Below are 20,732 nucleotides of genomic sequence, written 5' to 3'. Positions count from 1 at the left end.
CGTGCTGAACCTATTAGCCAGCTCCTAATTAAAATGTGGCCTTGCAGATTTACTGTGTACACTCATAGTTATGTACGTAGAATGGCATTGTCCGTCTGTCAATCGGTCCACCGCTTTGGTCCGGACTGAAGTATCTCAACAACTACCGAACGGATTGCCCTGACATTTTGTACTGACATTCATGCTCGTCCCCAGGGGACGAAGCCTACTGACTTTGGCGATGCCCTGACTTTTCCTCTAGTGCCACTATGGGGTTCACGTTTTGTGGTTTTTAGTGAAATGTGTCAACAGCTATTGGATGTATTACATCTAATCTACTGCTACCTTCAGGACAAAACTTCAATTTGTCCAGAACCACATACTTGGTTTGTGATCAAATATGTGCAAAACTTCAAAAGTTGTTTCGGAACTGGATAACACCACCACTGTTATTTGTATATTACTCAGTAACACCTGTCTGTTTTCCTAAAACCAAGTCAGATAATGGTACATACAAATAAATTACAATATATACAGTTTTAATCCATATATTTAGTAGACAAATTTGTCCAAAGAACACATAGACTACACATTACTCCGTACTCTCGGGTGTTCTAAATGACCTGGCTATTAGTTGTGTTAAATTACTTAAAGGGTAAGGCTACAAGGGAGTGGACACCAATAACACTTAATGCTGAGTATTAACATATGATAATCTAGGTATTATTTTTATTTGCTTTATTATTAAATCCCTGCGATGCAAGTAAATACAAAAAGCAGCCTATCTTATAGTCTGAATTTTATAGTCTGAAAGTTCTGCAGAGGTTGCATGCATCCTGCCATTCTGGCACTTGTGTAACATTATTTTGATATTCAACATCCAAATCTGCATGTGAATCATAGGGCTTCCATATCAACAGCTGAAAGATACTAAACTAATATACTTTGTTGGTGGAGTGTTGTTAAGGAAAATATGGGTACATTATGATTTCCCTTTAACACCTTAGCTGAAACTCATATTCTTTAATGATCCCTTACGCAGTCTGGTACCCGGATGGTCTCCTTCAGAATGACTCAAAGGATATCAAACATTTCTCAGGTGAATTTTATTTATCGTTATTCACAAACCTCTAGAAGGGACACATGCATGGCCAGCTTGAATTGGTTTTCTGTGATTCTTGGATAAAATGTCAACTATAGCGGTCTGGTCTGTCTTTATTCTCTGCTTTTCTCTTTCTTCTACGCTGCTTATTCTTTCTTTGTAAAATATGTGCACACATGCTTGTCCGCCCACCTTTAGACTTTTTTCTAATCAGAATCATTTATCACAATGTCAGTAGAATTCAGCTACTACTCATGATCTTGACCAAGTGCTCTCCATTAGGGAAAGTGTCCACTGTGTCCAGATATGATGTAATTTATCAAGTGATGAAGAATTCATGACTGTTTTTGAGGAACATTTATTCAAAACATTCATGCACATTTGGCTGTGCTTTCTTATTATATATTATCCAATACTGATTTGCTGATTGATTGTTTCAGCCGTTGGTAGCTCCTTAAATCAAACATGCATTGTATAGACTTGTAGAAGCATTGTGATTCAGTACAGGTTTCAAAAGCTGGACTTGCCCTAAATTTTACCACTTGCTACACATTTAAAACCTTAAAGAGAAGAAAAAACTACCTTACAGGAGAGTAATCATTTTCTAATCACAATCTGTCCTGTGGTTTGCTTTATTTTGACCTTGTTGCCTTCTCGCCTTCTTTTCTGCCTTTCGCGTCTCATTTCCTTTTTTCTTACAAAGCATATCAGTTTTGACAGTTGTCTGGTCACCATGAGTTCTCCAGTCAATGAAATAAAAACATGACACGTTACACAGCAACATCACAACACTGGGTGTGAAGTGGTAAACCGAAACGATGTTGATGTAATCCCTCTTTTTTCTCGCCTTCTTAATCTTGCTCAGGCGGTAGGCTGTATTTTATCCGTAGTGACATTTTCTTGCAACACTCTCAGAGTTTATTTCAGTCTTCAAAAGGGTCAGCAGGCATGTAATGAGAATGTAACCACTTCTGATGGGCACTGAAAAATGAAAAGAGGCTATGCTCTCTACACCTAATGCTGGACTGATGGATGAATGATGCAGGAGGAAAGGATCAGAGTCTGGTTAGCAGAACACTACACCTGCAGGTGTCATGAATGCATTTTGTCACACAGAACTGCTGAGTTGAAATCTAACCACCAGCTTTGGTCCTCAGGTTACTCCCTGCTTTTTACAAAATATACTATACATTAAAAGAATATCTGCAAGATCCATACATTCCCTCATAGTAAAGGAAGTAAAATAGCTGAGGAAAAATGCTGACCTGTGTATCTACACTCTACACGAGAATTTTCAAAGACATTTACCTGATGTAAATACAGTGGCTTCAGAAAGATTTCAGACCCCTTCACTTTTGGCACACATTATTGTGTTGTAGATTTAATTTAAAATGGGTAAAACATGAAAAAAGTGAAAACATGTTTTTATTAAAAATATAAAACCGAAATGTTCTAGAGCAGCTTGAGACCAGGAGATTTCTGCTTTGATTTCCCAAACCAGTTAAAAAAATCAGAGTGGTGAAGTGGAATGAGTTATGAGCCATCATTCCCTCAACAACTATTCTTGAACTGCCCTTGAGTGGGGTGCACTTAGCCCCCAAGAGCTCCAGGGGAGCTACACAGAGGCCAAAGTAGGAGAATGTGAATGTTCTGCGTCACTACCAGGTACGTGTGTGCAACTAGGGATGTGAAAGACAGCATTAGTGAAAATATCCTTCCCTTTTGACCTTACTGGACAAACAAAAGTTATTTAAATCTTACTAGACTAAAACTGATTTCTACTCCATTAGATGATACAAAAGTAACTATGATATGTAAAAAGTTTGGGGCTGGCTGACATAGAGGAATAAAATTGCCATAAAATTGCCAATATTGTAGGCAGAAAAACAAAAAATGTTGGTCAGCAGTGACTAATTCACCACTGGAGAGCATGAACTTTAAGGATTCATGTCTTGTGATTAAAAAAACGGACATCTTTCACTCTGTTGACATCAGTTGGACAAAACACATTGGGTCTTTGGACATGGTGGTATCAGCACATGCGGTTGTTACTGTTGGTCTAGACACCCACTGTGTGTTTTCCTCTGTAGTGACGCCATGATCTTCTGGTTTCTTCTGAAGTGGTCTCTTCTACTGCCACATCTAAGGGATCAAATCATAAAACGAGTTTCCAATGGGAGCTCTGCAAAAAAATACTGATTTTAATACCTACCCACTAGCTCATTAAAAACCTTGTGCTTTCTTTCGATAAGAGTTTAGGCTTAACTTATCTGCTTTTTATTACTGAGCACAATATAAAAAACACATTACACCTCATGCAACATATGCTTTTTTTTTTATCTCTTTCTGAGAGTTAGGTGAAAAGATTGATACCACTCTGATGTCTGTCTAAAATAAGGCTACAGCCAGCAGACTATCTTAGCTCAGCACAAAGATTGGAAACAGGGGAAAGAGCTAACCTGGCTCTGTCCAAAGGTCGCAAACCCAGCACATTATATCTCGTTTCTTTAATCAAAATCAAAAACCTCAGTGAAAAATTGACATTTCACTGTTGTATGGGGATTATGTGCCGGACTATTTCTTCACTCCGTGCCATCGTCAGGCTCCTCCAGGAAGTTACTGTGCCTAGCCAAAAAATAGTCCTACAAATTATCCCCCAGTACTTTAAAAAGGTAAAAAATGTAGTTTTTGCAGGTCGTTTTTTGTTCAGACTATGTTTCATTCTTTGTGCTAAGCTAAGCTAACAGGTTTCTGGAAGTAGCTTCATATTTAATGGATAAATGTCAGGGTAGTATCAATCTTCTCATTTAATTGTCCACCAAAGCAAATTCCCAAAATGTCAATCTATTCCTTTAAGCATGCTGCTTAATATTAATTTTGCATTTGAAACCTATCTGTGTATGCATGTGCAAGTGCATGCAACATTGTGTTGACTCTGTTAGCAAGAGTACAATTTACTTTATATCCTCGTGAGCAAAATCCAATAGTTATACTCTTTCTCCACACACCTCTGAATTTCTCAACGCCTGCACAAGCCTTTGAAAAATCCCCTGTGCTTTGTTGTTTTCTGAGAGGAATAGAGGTCAAGCGGGAAAATCAAATTAGGCTCTCATTTAATGGTGGTGGAGTAGAAGAGTCTGCTCATTAAGCAGTTGAGCCCCCCGCTGCCGAGTCATTAAGGCCATATTTACCATGCAATAGCACTATATTCAGAGAACCTGAGAAGATCTACTATGCTGTTTCCACGTAATTTGAAGGAGAAAGAGAAATAGTTAGAGCATACAGAGAGAAAAGGAAGAAAAAAACGTATTGGACTCCTGTCAGACTGTAGTCCCTCGAGCATTAATCCCAATATGAGCTCTATACATTATGTGTAGTTCATACTTTTCAGATATATATTTCAGATCAGTTGACTGAAAACAAATAAGAAAGAATGACTGAAATATCCTGAACTGTAGTGTATTAATGATCCTTGATGTATATGTATTACAGGCTTTGTCACTCAACACAATTCAGCAACTGTGGTCTGCAGACAGAGTTAATGTCTTTATTTCCACCCTGGCTTCACGCATTCTGGCCCCCATCTACTGCTTTGGAGGTAATGCATTTTGATGTCCGTCTAAAAGCCTGAGTGAAACATGTGCTGTTGGGAGCCTAGCAAGCGTACGGGGGCTATCACAAATGATTACAGTCAGCCAGAGGGTGACGGGGATCACCAGGTGCTGGGGTCTGCTGAGGCATTACTTATTGAATCCTGTCTTTAGCTCTTAGGAGACCTGGGCCATATCTAAATGGCTTTGAGGAAATCACACACCCTGTCAGAAACTATTAAGTTTATGTCTCAGAAACAGACTGCCTCAGCCAAAGATTGCCACTAGTCTTTGGGAGGCAAAATACAGTATTTAGCTGCTGAAGTCTAGCTCACTGAGGCCTTTGTGGAAATGCGTTTGGACGGTCATGCATAAAATCTGGACATTACAACAGAAAATTCAAATGCAGTCTATTATGAGTGAATTCTAATATCCCAAAACAGTTATGATAGGTATCCATAAGCTCTAGTGACTTCCTTAGACAGTACTCGGCTTCAATAGTCAAGCATACTCTCACAACAACAGAGGCATATTAGTGAAAGCAGACATGGCCCTCAGGTGTTCTCAGACCTGATGTAAACCCCGGTTATAAGCCATCTAACTGCACTTCGCCAGATAGAATAAAACAACATTAGAAGGGATCAATACACAGACTGAAACCCATATCCAACAATGATAGACTGAATAACCAAGATGGTTAAAGTATATATGCTCTATGCATCAAGCGGCATTAATAGTTTCATTTTACCAATTTGCCAGAAATGGAAACTAACAGTAGCATAATTTTACTGCAGATGTGTGAATAACCTTGAAACTGGCAAAGTACATTTCAAGATTTTGTGGGTTTATATATTCAGTTATAACTTCTACATCTTACTGAATAATTAAGTAACTGTGAATTTAGTTAAAATTACTCAAAAACATCCTTCTTAAACATAGTAAATGTAAATAATAGATGTAAAACTGAATATGACTTTTTGACCATATGCAAGTATTGCGCATGTGAGGTCATGCTTGTGACAGCATACATTTAGTTTATATCTCTTAGAGGACTGTGGGACACAGTGTCCTTATAAAGTTGAAGGCCATGAGATCCAACTGTGTAGTCTGGTTTAAATGTCACATTAATATCTATGTTGTCTGTGCCATAAGTGCTGTGAAATTCTCCAACACTGGTCTGTGCAACAGACTCTCATTGAATCATAATACATCATCTCTATCCTATTGTACAATAGGTCTGTCAATGGATCACCAATTGACAATCTATTATGTTTTCTCATAAAACTAATGGCACTACCATTAGTTCAGGGGCTTGATACATTCCACTTGGTTATGATACTTACTATTTTGTTACCAGCATTTTCAAAGAGGCTTTGACCTTTTCTCAGTCTCAGCCCTCCACTTGCGCCTGACCTTTAGCTAGTAAACAACATCCGTTAACTGAAGATGCTCTTGTGTTCTCTCTTCTCGAATGTCATGCCTGGAAGCATTTCAGGTCCTGTATCTCTCATCTAAACGCATACCACTATATTACCTCTTTAAACCGAATCAGAACACCAACTAATTTAAAAGCCCACACAAAGGCCTGGTAGAATGAGCATAGACAAAATAGACAAAATATATTTTACTTGGTAAGACATGCACACTGATTTTAAGTTTGACCCATGAACAGTTCATAACAATACATACAGTACACATTGATGTGTGCACAAAATGCACTATGCTGGAAAAACTTAGCGCAGTTGCCTGTCCCTGTAGACATTAATATATTCTGTATGTTCAGCTGTGTCAAAAATAAATACAAGTGTAACTCAAGCATAATTACATGTTTTATCTTTTGATTTCCAGTTTCACTACACTTTACATAACACTGAGCATAAAGAATATGCGGCATCATTGGCCACATAGTATGTAAACATCTTGTGTGATGGAATAGGAAAAAGACATGACACAAAGTTAATGCTATACAAAGCCACAGATGTTTCCATTGATGATTTTTTTCTATTCAGGAAGAAGGAGATAATTCTAGTTATTTTAAAGATGGCTCTGTGCATATCACACTGAAAATATGATATGCAGTTATAACTGATATTAACATTCCCTTCCCCCCATATAGCCAGTCTGTTATGGAAGATCAGGGAGTCAAAAGCAAATCTAACTTTGAACTGTTTGTTTTGTTGTTTCTATTTGCAATATAATCTCACTAATCCTATTAGCTAATTGCTGAAAACATTGGATAACATTATAATGGCTTTGAAAAATACTGTAGAGAAAATGATACGTGTAGTGTTATACGAGACTAACTATAAGAAAATGGGGCCTCAGCTCTGAATGAAACACTCCTGGATGTCTGTTTTACAGCTCAGATTCAATAGAAGAAACCTGAAAACAAAGAGTATATGGGCACCTGTACTGCAGGATGTTGGGAATGCACCCTTTTACAACCTCAGTTGTTGGGATAATTGCCAGTCAAATTTAATAAATTTGGAGCAGCTCTTCTAAAATAATATGATGCATTTGTTACCTGTATTTAACTGTAGTGATATTTGAACCTTGCAAGGCAGCACAAAAATACAACTGTTCAAAGGACCCACAAAATTATCGTAAAATGTTTCAGTAAAGATAGTTTTATTTTTGGAGGTACAGTGAGCAGCAGGTGGGAACTTGAGCAGTAGTCTATAGTCTGTATCACATACAGTCAAAGGTCTATCACTGAATTACCGTGAGGCAATGCCGTAAACCCCAGTGCACATTACTACCAGTCCATGTATCGTTCCCAACAAGTGCCATATATAAAATGGCTTTATGTATTAATTGACTGGTGAATTTGGATGGAAGGTTAGAAATAATTTGCTGAGATCTGAAATACACAGGCCAAGCGCAAGCAAGAATCTTACAGTACTTTAGGAAAAAGAAGCCTCCTAGTTGGTAACACCGTTGTTAAGAAGTTAGTTTTAATAAAGGTGAGTGTCAAGTCATACAAAGTTTACCGTAGCTTTAACACAATTACCTTTCAGTATTATTATTTTCTCTCCATATCATTCTATCATGAAATAAAAATGATGTCAATATCATATTCATATTGTGATTCACAGCTTTCATTCTTGTTCTAAATCAGTGATTACAAGCTAAAACGGGTCTGACCAAAATCAGATGGTTTTGAATATGTTATAAATATCATCACATATAGATAATCACTGCAATAATTTTCTCAAATTGTGTATGTTGTGAATGTTGCACTCATTTAATCATCTGTGAAATATGTGCACCATGGGAATTGTAAATCCATTTCTATATTATCATACCATACGACTGTGGACAGTGGACATGCCTACATGTTGAGCATATTATACTGTATATTAAGCATGTGAATCTAAGATTTTGTGTTTGAGCATACTGATTGGCCACTCTCCTAGCAAGGAACAGCAGGTAGAAATTGTGTTTAGTTTTTGAATCAATGTAAAATCCTTAAAGGATCTGAATCTTACATGATGTCCCTGACAGTTCTCGAGCACTCATTTACAACTCAACCTAAACATAAATGATGCACTGTATCTAGTATTTATGCCACAGACATATCCAGGTTTGGAATCTTATATTTTCATAGAAATATGGCATGTAGTATCATCTTCATTTCTAGGCGATATTAAAGCTCTCTCCTGGAATTGAGCATTTTGAGGACAGAGAGCAACAAACAGGGCTAAAAGCCAAATAATTGCCCGTATCTAAGTGAAGCACCTTTGAAATAGACCTGCTGCTGTCAAGACAGTTTCCTCTGAGGCTAGAAAATTTCCATTGATCACACATATGGCCAAGACATGCTCATGCCTTTACATTCAGCACACAGTGTAGTTGAGTAAAAAGGTGTGAGAGAGAATGAGAAAGAGGAAGTGAAAAGAAATTACTTAAATTTGAGAATATCATCTAAATGACACCAAGTAACTAGCTTGTAATTACTGAAAACGCATCCAAATTGGGTACAGGAGTCAAACTCTGGTTGAATCATTGGCTAGCTACAGCCCAAAACCTCAATACAAACTCCACGGTCATATCAAGTGAGTAAAAGCACCAGCTTCATTGCTTTAGAAACTTGTATCATGCCTCTATATCTTGTGATTCCATTTGTGGACAGCGTTTTATTCTAAAGTAAATGTATAAAATAGGTCAGAAAACATCAAATAAAATAGGTAACCTGGCACCTTTCACAAGTGATTCAGAAAAAGTCAATAGAAATATGTTAAATGATGGCAGAACATCTTTACTTTTTCAGTGGTGCTAGTTAATCCATAGTGTGATGTGGAGGTAAAAGACAGAGACCTTTCCCACACTGAGTCTACTTTTTCAGTTTGCTTTTGCCTGTTCTGTTTTATCCCACTGTCTCTTTGTGGTTAGATCCATAACTCTCTGTTGATCCCCTTTCTCTTTCGCCTCCCCTTCTCCATTTGTGAAGGCTGATCTCTGTTTACACTGCATGCTGATAATATAACAAGCACAAGCTGCTCCTTGCAATCATTATCACAAGTGGACTATTCAATTATTACAGTACATTTTTGTTTTTTCAGAAGAATGGGCAGTACCTAAGTGAGTCTGCAATTACTGTGAGTGACGATACTGCCAAAGTCCCCCCGCTTACTGTAGCGACAGAGTTGCAAGGGACATCAGTTTGCATATAAATAAATCAGAGGGCGTTTCCTGTCTGGCTTTGTGCGAGCTGATATCTCTCAGATTTGAGAGCCTCACAAGCTGTCAGCTGAATGGGATTTAATGGGTCCTGAAGTTTTGTGTTTAACAGCCCAAAGTGAAGTGATGTACTAGCATTTTTAAAACAGTTCAGCTCCCTTGTGAAGATAAAAGCAGACTGGTTAGTCCCCTTTGTCTACTTAGTCCTAGCATGGATAAGAGTGAAATTGTAGTCACTGGCAGTCAAGTAGAACCATCTATGGCCAGTGTATACTATTCATATCTTCATTCATGGTTGCCACATACAATATATATTCGTGGCATAACAAAACATTCATCTAATCAGACTGGGAACAATAAAGCCACATTATATACAGTAGAAAAACTGTTTTATATACTATACTAAAGATCTAGCTATAGCTAGTCACCTGTCAAAGATTCCAGGATTATCCACAATGCACATGCACAAACATCCAATAAATGCTGTTCCCCCCTCTAGTTGACAAGCTCCAACCTTTATCATGTTTTTGTGGCATGACAGAAAAAATAAATGCAATGGCTGGTGGTCAACCTAGCTTCCAGAAACAATAGCCTACTGCAGCCACAAGAGGGAAGTAAATTACAAGATGAATACAAACAGGCAATATCAGAGCCTTTATGAAATGTAAGGAAAGATATCGCTTCGTCTTCAGTATTGTTCTAATTGATGTATAGTTTTATCTTTAACTGGTCAAGCACTTGTAGCCCTGCTTGTCTCTACAACACGCCACTGATTTCAATCATAGGTAAAGACTAAATTGTAAGAGAAATCAAAGCTTTAGTGTCACAGTGTAGATTGGGTAATTGGGTACCCAAGGGGTAATATCTTTAATGTTCCTACCATACACAGTATGGTGGAACTTTGTAAAAGTTACCAATGTGGCAAGTTTTATTTGCAGGGTGTGACTGCCTCCAGAGACAAAGGCAAGGAATAGCATGAGTCCTACTACAGTATATTTCTGATTATTGTATGACAGCAGAGATTCTCAAATGTGCACAGAGGCAGAATATTCAATTGCCACCTTTCTTTATCAACAAATTATTTAAGAAACTGAAACACAGCAATCCAGCTATGGCAAAAAGATAAAGTAAAGGATATGCCAGACTTGTATATAGGATTTACTGATATTGTATATCATATACTGTAATTATCAGATAATTTCTTTGACCACAGTCTGCATAACACCTGGTTGCCCAGCACACACTGTAGACACTCCGTATTTCTACTTCAGGTCTGCATCAGATGATGTGTTAGTTTGAAGGGATGGATTTATACTTTTTGCTGGAAAATATGGATGATGAGGAACCATGTCAAGGAGGATTTACTCCTTAGTGTTTCCAGTTGGCAGTGCTGAGTTCACTAACACTGTCCTGAAAGACAGCTTTGAAATATAATTTCTTCACTTTTACAAAAACTGTTACGTGTGAATGTTAGGAAGTGGCAAACAATGTATCACAGTCAAAAATTTAATTGCACATGAAAACCAAGAAAGAAAGGAAGAAATAAACTTACAAACTGTTGACTTTAACTTTACAAATGTCAGCAGGTCTGTGAAGTGGAAATGAGACCATAGTGTATTAGGGGTTAAGAGGCTGAATTTAGCCAGAGAGCATCTTAAAAAGTCAGTATTTTGAAGGAAACCTAATGAGCATTTGCTCAAAAACTCTTCTTTTAGTGAACCAAATCATGTGTGTTTATGTAGACAGACAAATTAAATAAGACAGACCAGCATTATCTGGCAGTTAATTGTGGCCTAATACCTTCCCATGTCACCCATCATCAGCAGTATCTCACAAGCTTACTTAGTATCAAGACAGAGACTAGAGCCTTCCTAGTGGTTCTGTGAGGCTGTACCTATGCAGAGCGGCACTTTGAGCTAAGTGCTACCACATCTTATTTTAGCATATCAGCATACTAACATTTAGTAATTAGAACTACCTACACTCTACAGCTGAGGATAATGGGAATGTTATTTTTTTTGTGAGTATTTGGTAAAAACAAACAAACTACTGGACAAATTTAAATTGACCTGTTGTTGGTGCTAGATCAAAGGTCAGATGATCACCAAAGCTATTACAAATATAAAATATGAATATCCAAACTTCATTGTAATTCATCAAATAGTTGTCGAAACATTTCACTCAAAACCACAAGTGTCAACTGGCTGGTGGCGTCAGAGGAGAAGTCAGGGGATCACCAAAGTCACCAGGATACATCACCTGTGCACCATGGATATCTGTAGAAAATTTCATGGCAATCCATGCTATAGTTGTTGACATCCTTCAGTAAAAGTTGCATGGCGCACTGTCAGTGATGCTAGAGTCCAACAGTTGTTGAGATACAGTATTTCACTGTGGACCCAAATGGTGGACTGACCAACCAACTGACAGAAACAGCGAATCTTGCCTTTCATCTACAGTCACAACCGAGCCCTTCATTAGCTAACTAGTTAGATTGGTCACGTGCCCCTTAATCTATCAAGAAGTCAGCTGTGTAAGACTTCTGAACATATAAAGTATCTCTTTTGTATGGTGGCCCTGAAAGCTCAACAGACTGCAACTTAAAACATATGCAAATACACAAAACAATGGCCAATTTAAAAAAAACAAAACCAAAACATCTTTACTATTTTGACAACACGTGCAGTATTTAGAAAAAGATCCTGCAAAGTACAGAACCAAGCTGGAAAACATAACCAAATAGGCTACAAAAAACAGATATTGAAGTTCAGTAACTTTATCAGTCACAATGGCAACAACATGTGTGTCCCAGCTGTGTTCATCACTTTTTCTTGTCCCCTGGAAACATTTCCGCTGTTGTCTGTGAAATTTCCAGTAACTGATGTTACATGACAGGGTTTATCTCCATAATTGGGGATTAACTCTGATGAAGGCGAAAGTGCATTTTTATGCAGTAATGAAAAAATAAAAAACTTCCACCATAAGGCTAGTTCACTTTCTCTCCTCTCCCTTATTCATATATATTAATCACACCTCTTGGCTCCTATCCCTTAATGTGTCTTAGTGCTTATTTGTGTTTAAAATTTAGAAGGCAGCTTCCTGCGTCACTCTTTCTAATCCTTAAAACTAAAAAAAATAACTTTCAAACCTCTTGTGCACACTAAAACCAATCACAATTCAGCATACCTGATGTAAACCTAATGAGCTGTTGCCTGCTGCTTCTATTGCTGATGTCAGCATCTAAGCACCACCTTCCCCACACCACCATCTTGACTCCATCCAGATTGAAAGTTAAAATAAAGAAGCTGGGGGCATATGTTGCTGGTATTAACCAATGAACGAGTCTGCTTCAAACTCTGACTTCTTTTTTCTTGCCTCCATCTGTAAACTAGTCTGTCCTGAAATTAGTCTGAAACCAAATGCCTTAAAGGTCAACCTAAAAACTGATGGTATGCTTTTGAAAACTGTTACCAACAATCAATTTTGTACATAATGGGCTGAAACACACCAGTGTAGCCTTAAAGATATTAAAGATGAGGAGGTATTTTTACCTAGGATGTTTCATTTTGTTTGTTTGTTTGTTTGCTGAACACATTGTAGATGAAAATGTAATCCTTGTGCATTCAGATTTCTCCTCTGTGTTCCATCTTCCTTCCCTCTATCCCTATATAGTAGGCATTAACACCCATCCATCCACCACATCTTCCCACATGCAGACCCAGGCTTTCACACCAACCTCCAGGCAATAAACTCATGCATTTCTCTCTAACATATAAGTTCTATTATCCGTGGGGACAGCTCTTAGTCTCAGAGATCATCACAACAGCAGGGCATTATCTCCCTCTGTCTCTCCATCACACCATCCATTTCCCCAAATACCAATACCTGCACATGAAACTATTCTTCCCATCCCCTATTTCCCGATATAATCTCTGCTTGGGGCATTACTCATTTCTGCCTGGCATGTTGGGAGAGGTTTTTCAATAGACTATGGACAAAAGAAGCACATGGCGTGTGACTGTCTCTGATACTGAACCACAGCAGGAGTGTGAGGCTCAGAGTAGAGGCCCTCAAGAGTGTGCTGACAGCCATGTAGCTTTTCAATTTACCTTTACGTCAAAAACAGATTCTGAGTGACGATAATTCAGACAGTATGGTGAATCAGATTAGGGAGTGTGATTAAGTGCAGGAGGAAATAAACAGTATAAACTACTATGAACTGGGATATTCTGTTTCTATCAATTAGCAAAAGCCCTAAATTTGCATAGGAAGTTCCCCGGAGACATGAAAAATAAGCATTTTGAGAGGGAGACGGTAAAAGCTAAACCTGGGCTAAGCTTATCACCACCATAAGAACGACATTACAGGTTATCTTATCCATCCACATAAGAGGCATTAAAAGGCAGACTCATTTAAGTCATATCACATTAAAAGCCCTGACTGCCTGCAATTTGTCACAGAAGAAATATGCAGTTTGTTGTTCATGAGGATAAGTCTGGAGGCATGACAACAAAGTCCAAATGTTTATTTTTCAACTATTTCCATACCCGGAGGTCAGTTTGACTCAGAGAGCCAGGAGTACATTTAAGGTCACATCTTCCATTTTTTTTAATGAATTTATGAGGTAGTAAGAGAGAGAGATTAAGAAAAAATGTAAGACAGGCAGAAAGAAAAAAAGACTTAGGACTAAATTTCTATTCCAGGCATCATTAGTTTGAAATGACTATCATGGGTACAGATGTGGTAGAGAGAATCAGAGTGTGTGGGACGTGGAGAATAAATGGAAAGTAGTGACGAAAAACCTCTGAGATGACAGCAGATGTTAGAGTCGCTTCACAAAAGATTTATGTGTTAATACAGTGTGGGTCTACTGGCTTTCTCAGCTCTTGACTGCTACACCAAATAGGGACAGGGGGACAAGGGAGGGGGAAGAAAAATTACATACAATAAGGCTGAGAATGAAAACCTACTATTTGGTCCAGATCAGGATGAAATGAAGGCACTGAAACAAAGAGGGAGTCAGGTTGGGGGAGAAATAGTTATCCTGATAATAATATGCGTTTCCTTCGCAGATATCTCAAAATCTCGGCAGATAAAACCAAAACCATCCACATATCCACATATCCACACGAGAAAAGGGTGAAATGCATTCTGTACATACAGTAGGGTGGCTCTGTCAAATTGTGCACTGGCTCCGAAACATATTGTAGAATTAACGATGTTTGCAAAAATTGAAAAATATTAGACTGGGACTGATGTGAATGATGAATTGCGATGCTTGTTGCTTCCCAGTTTTCAATAACTCTTTGTTTGAGGCAAAAGTTGAGACCCACTCAGCTCCAAAGAGCCCTCCCACACCTGAATACTAATGAAGAGCTTGTGATCTTAACCCTACTTTGGCTTCAGCAAGGAGGAGACAATGTCAAGCACTCTGCTGGTCTGAGACAGAGACGTGCAGGAGACTGTCTCACACCGGGCTGTCGAGGATCAACAGGAGAAAAAGTGGAGGGCAGAGTGAGTTGATGTGAGCAGGTGGAGAATGTCAGCGTGTGATGTTACCTTGTGAATTACATTTGTTCTAGGATCAGTTTAATGATCATGCCATCATTCTGAACCTTTTGCTTTTGTTCTACTGTTCAGTTTCATTATCTTCATCTCAATGTCCACGCTGGTGAACAAGCACTTGATCCTCGACATATTCTCACAGCAATTAAACATCATGTTTTTCTATTTCAATTTCAATAAAGGTAAGTGGGAGAAAGGGGAGTTTGGAAAGTGCTAGATGCTGAACTGAAAGTGTGCAGAGTTGACTGATCCCTCTGAGACTGGAGGCGTATGGCTCTGTGGGGAGCATTAAAGATGTTTTATAGCTGGAAACAGAAAAATGGAGGACGATCACGGATCAGAGGAGGCTTCAGTGAACTACGCGAAAAAAACATCTCCCACTCCTGGCTGGATCTGTGTGTGTGCATTTGTGTGTTGCTTAGAAACTTGCCAGCTACTCTTTTAGCATGGTCTTTTGACATGCATGTCGATTGTTGGCCACACTGACTCCCACTCACTCTCACTGCACTCTAGAGTATGCTTTATACTCTGCATTTGATTGAGCAGATCACATCTCGATTAAAGATTCGTCATGGTACTTTCAAGCTAGAACAAAAGGCTATAGGGATACACAATATGACCCAGGCAGGGATCTGCCTTTTTATTTATAATGTCCACCTCTTTACAACTATTACTATTTATTTTAGTATTTAAAAAAAAAAAAAATCAAAGGAAAAAAATACAAGTGAAATTTAAATTCAGTAAAATTAGTAGTATGTGTCCAGTAACTACAAGACCAAGAAAAATGCCTCTTAAATTAAAGATGTACATTTTGAAAAGACATGATTTTTATCAATGTTACTGACAGAGTCATTGGCTTTGGCTGATTTTGTGAAGTTAGGTATTACACAGGACAATGTTTCTTTTGTTCTGGCTTTGCCCTTATCATCAATCAGAGTTGTAGGCACACTGGGTTCCCTATTTTTCAATTACAATTTCAAATGACTTGTCAACCTTATATTTAAACAGATTAAAGTATTCCTCAATAGAACCCTGCCCCAACCAAACAAACTTTGTCAAACCCCTTTTTAGGGGGATAGTAGCAGCGAAAAACATGAGCTACACAGTGGTGCATGTTGAGAGGAGGTCAAAGTTCTTGACACCAGCCAACAGAAAACAGCTGAATGCAAAATGAGATCATGTTTGTTAGAAAAGCACTGAGCTGAAACAACACAGTTTTGAGGATTTTAGTTGGTGACACAACAATGATAGAGCCTGTAACAAAACTGTGGGTTCCTTACTGGGTTTCTCTAAGCTACAGCATATCACCAGAAAATCTAACTTGACCTCTCTGAATAGGATCGGGGCTGACTGAAGCAGCCAAAGAGCTTCCATTAACAAAAACACTACTGGCTTCTGTCTTTTTCAGTGAACAAGCTCAGCTGTATATTAAGATCTACCTTATGCTGATTCTGTGAACCACAAGGGGTCATGCACTGAAATGCTATTTTTGCTGCTCATCAACAGATGTCAAACAGCTGCATTGTCATATAACAGTCGTAGTGACAGTCACTGGTCAGGCCACTGTACATTAGTTATGTTTGTCCTTCTATTAATTTGTCAATTGTCCTCTAAAGTCTCAGCATTATTGGTCTTAAATGTTTGAGTGGTATCTGCAAACAACAGCGAATCAACTGGGCTTCAATGCGTCTGCTTTAAATCAGGGCGCACAGACACGTGCAACTTGGCTGTGAATACTTATCTTAATAATTGCTATGTGTATGATGATGATATACATTTTTTGAGAATTCTGCTCTCTGCATATGTCATTCAAGAACTAATGGTACACTACCAATTAAGACTCAATAGTTGGTTGTAATGGTGGTGTAATTTACTTGAGGGGATCCAAAAATGGTAACGGTAAGGTAGTCATGAAGTAATAATGCATCTCTAATAACAACTCAGTATGACTGCCTCTCCCAGCAAACAAGAACAATAATTTCTTCTTGCAATTAGACATGTTCCCCAAAGCTTTTAAAACTGATAGTAAAACTGAGGGGTAACAAAGATGCAGGGGGGGACAGTAAAATTAATGTGGTTTTTGCTCTTTGCAGCTATTGCAACTGCTCAATACTGCTCAATTAAAAGACAGGGCTTACATATGATGTTTATAAATTGGTTTCACAAGCACTACAAATTAAAAAAAAAAAATGTCAAGGTAATTTCAATTCAGCTTCTGTTTTAAATGAGCTTGGCTTTTTTTCCCTTTTTAAGCAACATAATTAGGCTACTGTAACAAGCGTCCTGTTTAACTACATCATAAGTAATGTAGGTATATTTTACATATTCTACACTGTTGTCTCATGAATAAGTCTCAGGTTATAAAACAAATCCAAAAGCAAATTACTGTATTAGCCTTGCTAATATTATTTTAGCATAAAGAATATGGAATCATCAGGGGCTAACGAAACATTAAGTTGACACTTTGGCAAGAGGCTCAATTTATGTTGTAATCATCAGCAAAATGGTAATGTTAGTAACATTAAACAAGCAGTCCCAGAGCCCTAACGTCAGTATCATTATACAAGTGGAATTTGGAATAACAAGTACACTAGCTAACGTTAGACTCGATAGAAATAACGTTAACACCTAACATTACATCCAAATGATAGCTAACGTTCACTAAATCACAACAACTAAACCTTATCAGGCTAATTAACAGTCCCAAGCTTGACATATTGTCATATAATGCAATCGAGGTTATCATAACGCTGCTGCTGTAAGAGATTCTCAGCTTAAAGCAGTCGTGCACTCAAAAACTGACCTCCCAGGGACAGCCCTCTTCAGTCATCTCACTTCTCAGGTGTGTTGCAAGTGCCAAGCAAAGAGGCCAGGTGCTGTTTGTTACTTTGTTTTGTTTTTTTGAAAACTCAGCAGGTGTGGTTCTCATTTCATTCCCTGTGAGGCAGTCCTCAAAGACCTAGTGTGTCTTCCCAAAACAAACTGTGTGCATCCTAGAGGTCTAACAACCATGATGAATGATTTCCTTCCTCGTGAAACATTCACAATTTTGACTTTATTATCTTTAACCATGCATTGTTTACATTCATGTTTGCTTGTTATCAGTCTCCTTATTCTGTGCCTCTGTTGGCACATTGCTACCTTTGTTGGCATGTTACAGCCACCAACTGCTAATCGGCGGAACCGTGTAGGACCAAAGGCAGGATGTGAACCATGACACTATGCATGTGCATCCCTGTGAAAGTGCGCGGCACAAACAAAAGGGGGAACCACTTGAAAAAAAAAAAAAGTTGTTTAATAGCGCGGCTAGTTGTCAAAAACTCCACAGGCTATCTTTAAAATTAATTTTTGAATGAATAAAAATTTTAATGTTGACAAGAAATCTGATTAGACTTTTCTTTTCTAATGGACCTAACAGTGAAATATTCTTCCTTTTTAATCTTTGAACAGCTAACTCGTTAGGTTTTGTTTTTTTTAAAAGAAATTAAAAAGCTCTTTTTTAATTTGACACAAGAATGGAAATTATATAAAGTACTAATATAGATATATATATTGCATTTACAAGATAATAAATTATTTAATGTGACAACTGAGCCATCTGTACGCAACCCTGTCTCTTAGAAATTGTATTTATGAACAACTAATTTCTTATGGCAAATGTTTTGCTGGAAAGTTAATGCCATCTGGATCACGTTTTCTAGTAGCATAATTAGAAAATGTTAATTAATGTATCTAGTAAGTTACAAATATTATGATACTGAACATACCAGTAAAATATAATTCTTTTATTTTTATTAAAATTCCTCAGCTTCCTCACAGAACCCCCCACCAGGTGCATACAGTATATCACACATACATGCAAACACACACACACTTTTATCTTGTTGAGAATTCTTCTTCATCTACATTCATATTCCTAAATTTAATATGAATTTAGGGAGTCGGACCCTACAAAATACCTTAGATTAGTGAGAACCAGAGAGGTGTCACTTTGAGGGTCTAAAGAATGACACACACACACACACAAGCCACTCTAGAAGATTATAAATTATGCATTTTCACCACAAAAGTTTTCATCGCGGTCTACCTGATATTTGAGTGACTGATAAACCATCCACAAAGAAGCAGGATTAAAAGGTGAATTTAATTACACCAATCTGCTGCATCGCCCCCTTTTCACTCATTCATTGTCTTTTAAGTAATGTAGCGCTGCACTGACAGAACCACTTACCAACAGACACAGGTAATACAGCCTGTCTTTTGATGAGAGTAATGTAATTTTCTGCCCCGCTGAAGAGTAGTTATCCTCTTCAGTCTTAGGGAAGCCAAACAGTGTAATACAATATGCCAAGGTGCTACACAACGTTACACTGACTAGTATGTTCACCATGGAGATAATGAATGCAATTAAACATTTTGTAACTCTAGTAGACAAATGGGTATGGAAATGTAATATATCAAGTAGGGAATAAGGTCATTTCTATAAGATACTGTTGATATCCGGGAGAAGCAATTTATGCAGGAATACTGGCTTCTATCCTCAAATTATCAGTAAATCATCACTTCATTCCTGTAATGCACATTTTATATCATCAATGATGTGTTATCTCCATCTTGTATTTTTCAAAAGAGAGGGGAAAAAAATGCATATTTGTACATGTGGGATTAAAATCTCATTTACATTTTTGTTGCTGGCTACATGTTAAAAATAGCACAAGCACAGTAATTCAACACCAGCGCCTTGCCAAATGCACACAACATAACAGGCATGCATGACCCATAAACATACATCAAGATAAGCAGACCTACAGGCAGTGAGCAAGGATGTGGACAAATAAACTGGCTGGCAGCTTGACAAAACAATACATCATGAGAGCTACAGAACAGCCTGAGGTAGTGTGACATAGGCGAGCTTTAGTAACCTATAATTGACCCTGTAGCTAAATCTGCTCAAAGACAAGGACAGTCACAGTAAATCACAATCATTAGGAATCCCACAGCATATAAAGTTTATGCCAGAAATCTCACCCCATAAGACAACAAAATAATAAGCTACTTAGAAAAAAAAAAAAAAAAATCAACTGAAATCTGTATGTGCTCATTTTACAGTTTTTTGTGCAGCAGCAAGTATAACTGAAAATCAAGAAAATTTCACATTCCTAAACAGCTTCATCAAGTCATGAAAATGTATCATATAACATTAAAACAAACTGGTAGCACTGTCCAAAACATTGAAAATGACCTGCAAGTCATATTTTTTAGAGTGACATATAGGTACAGAAAAACGGTAAATGTCATGCACAGATTTGATAAAGCAGTGTGGTCCCAGTGTTCAGGTCAGGTCAGGTCTTTGCAGACAGTCATTCACTCTTGCAATATCATATAGAATTAATATAAAATCAGTAATTAACATAGCCTATACGCAGCAAATCAATTAACTGGCCCCCAGACGGTGCATTTGACCACTTTATCTACCATGTGTTCTAACACCTGCTGTTCTGACTCTCAGCCACTCATTTTACTAGAATTATCTGACTACCAATTTTAACCAATTTAGATATTAAAAACCTCAGGCAATCTATGCTGTACTATTGCTACCTCTATTTTGTATGGGGCTAGAGTCTTTGAACATGGAAAAAGAAATAACTGTCATTGCCTGAGGTCTCTGAACTTGTCTAGAACCTGGCTCCATTTATTAACTCTTAGTCTGGTTTTTTAATGAGTGCACAACAAGACAAGAAGTTAGCCATGTTAGACTCAGACATATATGAGACATATTAGTTTACATGTGCATGTGTGCACATAGAGACATATGC

At 37.8% G+C, this 20,732-nt stretch overlaps 1 long non-coding RNA gene across 7 annotated transcripts in view; it reads right to left on the bottom strand.

Moving 5' to 3' along the window:
* Positions 1-1,504: 1,504 nt before the first annotated feature.
* Positions 1,505-20,732, bottom strand: part of LOC120800001 — a 44,441-nt gene continuing 25,213 nt past the window's right edge. For all 7 annotated transcript variants that reach the window (XR_005708928.1, XR_005708939.1, XR_005708925.1 and 4 more), the window contains one exon: positions 1,505-3,223. This is a non-coding gene — a long non-coding RNA (uncharacterized LOC120800001). The remainder of the gene's footprint in view (positions 3,224-20,732) is intronic.

Source organism: Xiphias gladius, chromosome 1 (genome assembly GCF_016859285.1).
Source record: "Xiphias gladius isolate SHS-SW01 ecotype Sanya breed wild chromosome 1, ASM1685928v1, whole genome shotgun sequence".
Lineage (NCBI taxonomy): Eukaryota > Metazoa > Chordata > Actinopteri > Istiophoriformes > Xiphiidae > Xiphias > Xiphias gladius.
This window is presented reverse-complemented; position numbering and strand designations above follow the sequence as displayed.